This window comes from Berghia stephanieae, chromosome 1 (genome assembly GCF_034508935.2).
Source record: "Berghia stephanieae isolate SIO BIC M18660-M18661 chromosome 1, UCSD_Bste_1.3, whole genome shotgun sequence".
Taxonomy (NCBI): domain Eukaryota; kingdom Metazoa; phylum Mollusca; class Gastropoda; order Nudibranchia; family Aeolidiidae; genus Berghia; species Berghia stephanieae.
This window is the reverse complement of record NC_088360.1, coordinates 10,930,637-10,939,388: the sequence shown is the minus strand read 5'-3', so window position 1 is coordinate 10,939,388 and position 8,752 is coordinate 10,930,637.

Below are 8,752 nucleotides of genomic sequence, written 5' to 3'. Positions count from 1 at the left end.
CATGTGAAATTCTCGGATATTCTCTTCAATGTGGAAGAGCTCCCAAGATGTCCAGAAGTTATTGAATCGTGCGCTATTCCAAGGATTTTGTTTCTGTAAATACTCGGCGTGACCAGTTGTTTAGCTATTTTATTTCTTTTCCTATGTAACCTGAACAGAATATCTTTTTCAATGATGTATTCAACTTTTGATTTCGTCCCTTTGTTTGCGATATTGAAATATGATGTTAAAGTCGGGTCCTTTTTCTGTTCTTCAATGAACGTGTTCCTGTCAAATTGTTGTGGTTCAAGAGAAATAGTCATTGGCTTCTCTGTCGTCTTAGTCATCTTTCTTGTTTCTGCTAGACAAGCTGTTTCTTGGGTTAATGACCATTCTTTTACATCTGTTGGGTTGTCTTTAAGACCTTTTATATTGCCAACAATAACATCAGCGACGGGGTTGGGAAGTATACAGCATTCCACTATTCCTGTATGGTATGGGGTTTCTATGTACACATTAGCTGTTTCAAAGGTTTCGACTGTGCCACTGAATGTGATGCATTGTACCGTTTTACCAGTTTTGTCTTCGTCATTGATCAAAGATGCTTTTATTCCTACTGTACTGCATCCTGTGTCTCTCAATATTTTGCAATCAGTTCCATTAGCTTTGCCTTCACAAAAAAATAGCGATCCTGATTTGTGAGTTTGTGTTAAAAGTGACATACCTTTCACTTTCACGCAATACACATTTATATTTTCTCCTGACATTACTCGTGTTTGATTATTTACACTGGTTTGGAGTGATGCATTTGCAGTTTCTTTTGGATATCCCACGATTTTGTAACATTTGTCTGCTGTGTGGCCTTTCATTCCACAATATTGACATTTAATTATAGGTTTGTTGGTTTTCTTATACTCAGTATTATTGTCAGTGCTATTTCTTGTTTTGTTTTGATAGGGTCGGCTATGGTCTCTATTGAACTGTTTGTTCCATGGTTTGTTACTATGATCATCTTGTTTCACTTGCGTGTTCCGAGTGATTGATCGGCTCGTTCTATTTGAGTATTGAACTTTAGGTGTACATGACTCTGAGCAGCGGCAGCGTAGTATGGTTCCTTCAATGTTCTGCTAAGGGGTGTCAATGGATGTGCGCTGTTAAAGTTTTCTGCGTAGATTTTTAATTTGTCCAAGTTTTCTGGCTTTCTCTCTTTAAAGAATGCGACTAAATCTGGGTTGCAAGCTTGATAGATTCGATTCTTCAGCGTGAGATAGTAAAGGCCTGCAAAGTCGTCTTGTTTTACGTTTGCCAACTCAAGCCACCGATTTAGAAATTGAGTAATTCGGTTCACGAATGTATTAAAGTCTTCTCCACTTTCCGGTTTTGCAGTGTGAAACCTTTCCTGGTAACCATCTTCCGTTAATCTAAATCTTTTTAGTAGAGCGTCTTTAATTTTTCCATAGTCATCTGCATCTTCAGTTGTTAAGGTATAGAAAACGTTTAGCGGTTCTCCAGATAAGCAGTTAATCAAGGCTGTGGCCCATTTGCTTTCTGGCCAACGATAACCTTTAGCCTGAACTTCGAATCGGTGTAAGAAGGATTCTAGACAGTCTGAGCGTTCATCGTATGTTGGCATGCGTGGAAGTTTCACGAAAAATTCATCACTATTATTATGTTTTCTTTCATGACCGGTTTTTGTTTTTTCAATTTCCAGCATCATTTGGGTCCTTTTGGTTTCTTCTTCTGCTAAAGCTATTTGTCTTTTTAGTTCCCTTTCTTGGACTCTTTCTTCTCGTTCTTCTCTACGTATTCTTTCTTCATGTTCTTTTTCTTCTCTACGAATTCTTTCTTCATGTTCTTTTTCTTCTTTTACTTTCTCTTCGCACCATGAAAATATTCTTTCCTGGGGTATTTCTAAGTCCTTTGAGAGACTTAAGTATCTTTTATATGCTTCCATGTTGCAATAAATTAGTTACGGTATTTTATATATATTATATTGACAGGATACTGTTACTGACTGTTTTATTTATTTACACTTACTGGAATGAACTGTTCTATTTTTAGAAATCTCTCTCTCTCTTATTTCAACTTATTATGTATGTTGAATTTGATGCCTTTTATCGTTATATCTTATAAAGCAATGTGTCAATACAATGCGGAGTTATTATGACTTGAGTCAATAACAATGTGTCAATCGCGTGTACTCTAAACTATGTTACTACGAAAAATGTATCACCAATGTGTGTGACTCGTCGTTAGTTTGTGTACAATTATTCGCAATGACGCTAATATACTAGAGTGTGATAACAATAATAGGATGCCAAAATAATCCCAAGTTATCTATCACTAAATATAACACGACGGCTAGTAGACTCCTTTTATTATTATTTACTTTTTAAAGACTCACTTTTCAGAACATAATATATAAGTGGTTTTCGGTAACAGTAGTATGCCAAAAATGTATTTAAAACAAATCACTATGCAAAACAAATCACGATGTCTATAGTTACTATGTGATGCCCAACTCATGTAAAAGAGAATAATGAAGGATATATTTACCAACTCAGTTCGTGGCTGGGACCTCTCTCTTGTTCAATGGTTGTTCAACAATTGTAATTAGGCATTGAAGAGTGTTTAACAGTGATGTCTGAAATACAAAACAATAAAATATCGTAAGATTTACAATAGTTACAAAATGTGTTCACAACACTGAGTGATTGGATGATAGGTGAATGAATCGTTATGGAATGTAAACATATTGAAAACAATTCATGAATGAGGCAAACAACAAATATGTGATATAATAACAAAGTGGACAAGGAATGAATGAATGAATGAAAAACTGAGTGAATAGATGAATGAATGAATGGATAATGTATGAATGAAAGAATGAAGGGAGGAATTAATGTATGAATGATTGGATAAATGAGTGAATAAACGAATGAATGGATGAATGAATGAATGAATAAATAAATGAATGAACAATGAATGAATGAATAATTTATAAATGAATAAATGAATGAAGGAATGAATCAATAAAATGCTATTCAATTTGAATGAAAGAATGAATGGATAAATTGCTATTCCATTTAAATGAAGAAATGAAAAAGAAAAAAAAATTAATCCTGTAAATAGGGAGTTCAATTAAAATATGATCAAGTGGGGCAATTAAGAGTTTTACAATTTAAACTTTAAAGTTAGATGAAATAGATATATGTAACTAAATAAATTCAATTCTTTATATGTGTCCCCTCCAAAATGTCATGGTCTCAAGTGAGTAAAGAGCTACTCGACTATGCATAAAGATATGTAGAATGAGGCCCCAGAATTTACTAGTTACTATAAATGAAAAACAATTAACGATTTGTTTACAATGAAAGAAAAATAATGATGAAATTTAATTTAAAGAGATAAACAGTGATCGTGGCAGTTACAAATAGAGATATGAATATTTTACGTAACTTATGATAATATAATGAGAAGTTTACGTTTCCAGGCAGTTGATGGGCTTGGATGATCTATTCCTCTGATAACAGGATCGGACTCGTAAAATTCCACTTCCAGGCAATTAGTACGAAGTTATTGTGTAGTCCTTTGACAGCGGGCTTGGGTTTGATCCTTGAAGATTATACAATCAAAGTTAAAAGCTCCGGCGTCTTAATGGTGTAGATATAATATCTACAAAGTCCCAAAAGATAAAAATCTTCCAGTATATATATAGGAATAGAGCGACTGGCCGTCCGGCATAGATTGTGGAGAGAAAGTGAGTGTCGAATGTTAGACCTATCAGCTTTTATAATAAGTGGCTACGTGACAGAATGTAGAACGAAAAGTATTCACTAATTAGAAATTAATTCGAGGGAAGGCTATAAAAGGAAAGACGATCTAATATTAGAAGGTAAAGTTTATCTAAGCCTACCGAAATATAACTGGAGTGAGATGAATTCAGTTCTTAATAAAATAAAATTTAATAAGATAATTGTGAACAACCTTTACTGTGACACCCTATCCCGGACAATGTTAATGCAAATGGTCTCCCTGATAATTTCTATAACTTTTTTTCATTATAAAGTGTCAAAGGTAAGACAAGTTCTTGACCAAACAAATTTAGCGTCGATTATTCACCATTTAATGGGCAGAACTTAACTTCTATTAATATTGTTTCAAAAGAATTAATAAAAAATCTGATTTTATCTCCCCCCCCCCCCCCCCCCCCCCAAAAAAAAAAAAAATAAAAAAACAACACGTGACCTAGACCCTATTCCTACTTATGACGGAGAACATTGATGTCCTCATTGACTCAATAACATAATATTATATAATCAATCTGTCACTTTCGGAAGGCACTGTCCCAGATGCATTTAAACATGCAATTGTTACCTCTCTTTTGAAAAACAACAAACTTGGATTAACAAAACAAACTTGGATTTTTTTTCTTTTAAAAACTCATTTTTAACCTCCCTTTTCCGTCAAAAATCCCCGAGAAGGTAATTTTACGTCAACTGAAACATCATCTATCCCATAATGATCTAATTGAACCTTTTCAATCGGCATATAGATAGAATGCGCTTGTCTTAGAAGCTGATAACATTGCCATCCGGATGTATAACGGACCAACACACAAAACTGTGTGTATCCATGAACGTTTATAGTCAGGTTAATCCAGTTTAGTGAGCATTACTCATAAACGCGGATGGCAAAAAACAATAACAAAGACCTGAGTGACGTCAACTAAGACCTATCTCTAGACCCGACCAGAGCACCGAAACCGTCCTGCTAAAAATAAACAATGACTTGTTGAGTGCTGCCGACGATGGTTTAGTTTCTATTATGTCTCTTCTCGATCAGTAGGCTGCATCCGACACAATCGATCACGAATTTCTCATAAACAGATTACTTTTAACATATCTTTTAGTATCTTTGGCACGGCCTTTTCTAAGTTTTAGTCTTATCTTAGTGGTCGTTGCCAACAAATAACTGTCAATAATATCTCGTCTAAAACCCAATCTCTTGAATTTGGTGTGCCGCAAGTTTCGGTTCTTGGGCCTATTGTATATGTAATGTAAACTCAGCCACTCGGAAGCTGATTTCTCAATATAATTTAAATTGCCATTTTTATGCCGGTGAGACACAACTGTACCAATCTGTGTCAATCGAAAACATTCAAGACTGCGCCCATAATATTCAAACCTGTATAGAAAATGTCAACAAATGGATGCACGCTAGCAATATTTAAAATGAACAACGAGGAGACAGAGTTAATGGCATGCGCTACACCTCATAAAATTATAATTATTAATCCCCCCCCCCCCCCAATCCCATAACAATAGATTCATTTGTAGTTCAGGATAACAAAATCATTAAAAAATATTGGAATTTATTTTTTAATCAAACTTTCAGTATGGATTTTCAAATAAGTAAAGTATATGTCAGTCTCTTTTTATAGAAAATAGAAAATTGTGGCTCATAAGACCTTATCTATCCTTGTCTCCAGCAAAGAAAATCACTTCCGAATTTATACTTTCTCGTCTAAATTATTGTAATTCTCTTTTCGTAGGCCTTCCAGCGAAACAAATTTCTAAATTACGGCGCTTTGAAAACACTGCAGCCTATATTGTCACTAGAACTACTGTACAAACCAGACAATCACTCATAAATCTTCATTGGTTGCCTGTTGAGGCACGTATTGATTATAGAATAGCATGCATTTGCCACCAAATTATCTCTCAAGAAAATAACGAAGCACCAGCCTACCTTAAAGATCACCTTTTTCAACTTGTATTTATCTGGGCACTATTTACGATAATCTAGGTCAGTGCCATTTAAAAGATCTTTTAAATTTGCATGACCTCACATTTGGAACAGCCTGCCCGAGGACATTGATTTTTAGATTCATAATATTCTTTTTAAAAAAAACACTTTAAAACATACTTTTAACAAATATAATAAAATTTGATCATTAGATATTTTTATTCTCGGGATTATTTGTTTGTGGCGTTTTGTTTTTGTTTTGTATGTTTGTTTTTTTTTTTTGTTTTTTTTTTTTTGTTGTTCTTTTATTTTGTTTCGTTTTGTTTTGTTTTGTTTTTGTTTTTTGTTTGTTGTTGTTGTTTGTTTTTGTTTTTTTCTAGGGGGGGGGGGTTTGGGGGTTTTTTGTTTTGTTTGATTGTTCGTTTTGAGATATTTTTTTTTTCGTTCCATTGCAACGCAATAATAGTGCAGTGATGCAGTATACCAGGAAAGAGAAAGAGAGGCACCTGGAGGACTGTTGAAGAGAAGATGAAAGAGGCTGGAAAGACGTGGATTGAGCTGAGCTGGCTGGCCCAGGACTTTGTTGGCGCCTTATGTTCCACAAGGAACCAAGAGGATAAGTAATATAAGCCCCTTCTGTTGTGAAAGTTTAAGGCTACATGTACCTATTTACAAGACGGATAGTCAAATGGTTATGGTTTCATTGTTGTTAATGGAATGTTCTCGAACTAGCACAAAATAGTCTCACCCAGGTTTATTATTAGTGAACTCAATATTTATTTGCTCTCAACATAAATATTCGTTTTAAATAAAAACCAAATTCGAGAAATTTGGAGTATAATTATTATTTGATCGCACCGAAAAGTAATCAAGGGATGTAGCTATTCTTTGTAACAAAAAAAGTATAATTTATACAGTTACCTCCCTTGGATTGAAAATTATGATTTAAAAATACAAACGTACCCATAATACAATCTGACAACTCCGTCTTTTAAAACCTTGTTTCTCCTACTTATCTAATTCTGAGTCCCATCGCAGTAGTCGCAGTGCTATCATGGAAAAACCCGAATGCAGGCTAGATAGATAAAATTTTCTTTATTTATTTTCAGGGCAAATTTTATTTTGATATGTCTCTCATGAAACCACTGAACTGACGACAGACGTCATCAATCTGCACTCTAAAAAAAAAAGATGCGAATCAAAACTTTTGGGCAGATAAATCGTCTTTCAAATATTGGTCAGAATAAAATGACTTTCATTTTGTTTGTTTTTTAAAGTGTAAAAGTTAGGACGCCAGGTTTGATCGTTTTTTGTTGTTTTTTTTTTGTTTTTTTTTTTTTTTTTTGCCAAAACAAGGGTCAGTTTAATCAATCAATATTTGAAGGGCGTGTTGGTTTTTTTCAGCCAATTTTTTAAATACGAGTTGGTTTGTTTTGTTTTGTTTTTTTTTGGTTTTTTTTTTTTTTTGGTGTTTTTTTTTTTTTTTTTTTTTTTTTTCTTTTTTGTTTTGTTTTATGTTTGTTTTTTTTAAATATATTTTTATTTGTTTGTTATTGTTTATTATATGAGTGTGTGTGTGTGTGTGTGTGTGTGTGTGTGTGTGTGTGGGTTCGAGCCTCGTTCGGCACAAAGTTAGGTCCTTGGAAAAGGCTCTTTACTCACATTCTCTCACCGTACTCGGGTGTACGATGAGGATCTGGCCGTTAACAGCATTGTCTCTGTCAGAGAAAATTTTAATATCGCCTAATAGGCTACATGTTACGTGTTGCTGTTTGTCAGGGACCCTTTGTAAAGTGCTTTGAGCAGGTTAGTGGACATTGCGCTTTAGATAGAATGAAGTTGACGTCACTCGGGTCTTTGTGATTGTTTTTTGCCACCCATGCTTATGAGTAATTCTCACATAACTGTATTATCGAGACTATAAATATTCATGGTTACACATAGTTTTGTGTATTGGTCCGTTATACTTTTGGATGGCAATCTTGTGAGCTTCTTAGCCAAGCGCATACTATCTATTTAAAAGCTCAATTAAAATTATTTTTTTAATGCCTTATCCACTCGGCCATTATGATGTCAGCAAAAGGCAAGATCAAATACAGCGTTAAAGGGTCGTCAACACGTAACCAGTTATTGGCCAGACACTTTCACGAGGAATGTTGTTCAGCCAGACACAGACAAGTGACAAGATACACAACAACCCACTGGAGAAACTTTTTTGTTTGTTTGTTGTGTCTGGGATATTTTCATTTTCGTCGTCTGCTGGGAAGTGTCAAGATGTCATTGATTCACTTTCCATGTCACAAACAGGTGGCAGGTGTGGTCTTCTTATGGAGGGAATTGGGTTTTGTTTGTTTTGTTTTTTTTGTTGGGTTTTTTTTTTTTTTTGGGGGGGGGGGGGATTTTTTTGTTTGTTTTGTTTTTTGGGGGTTTTTTTTCGTTTATTTTTAAAAATTAGTTTAGCCCTATTAGCCTATTTAGGTCAACATATTATCAAACCAGTAGACTAATAGGGTTTTAAAGAGGGTGAAGTGTTCCATAAATTCCCTTAAAGCATAAGTAACGATATATTATAAATTACACATTGCATTATTCTTTGATATAAAAAAATATTTTTAAAAGTAGAAACAGATAAAAGCTCTAGAAGAATATTTTCTCGAAAAAGGAAAAATATTTTTTTAAAAGAAACACCCATTCCTATTATTGACATTTTTGTCATGTACGAGTGCTCAGTTATAAAATATTTATTTTTAAACAAAAAGTTACCGATCAATGGCATTTTCAAATTCATTATTTGAGAGGGGATGTCCAGCAGACCAAATACGTAATTTTTCAAAACAAATAATTTGTCACCCACCCTTAAGTCCACTCGGACAATTATAATAATGAGTGAGTACAGATTACGGCAATCGGACCAATGTTATTGTTTCCAGATCGACGGTTGGGTGATTAATTTTCATTGAATAAATAAGAAGGATGGTAGACCGCCCTTAAGTCCACTCGGACAATTATAATAGTGAGGATGAGT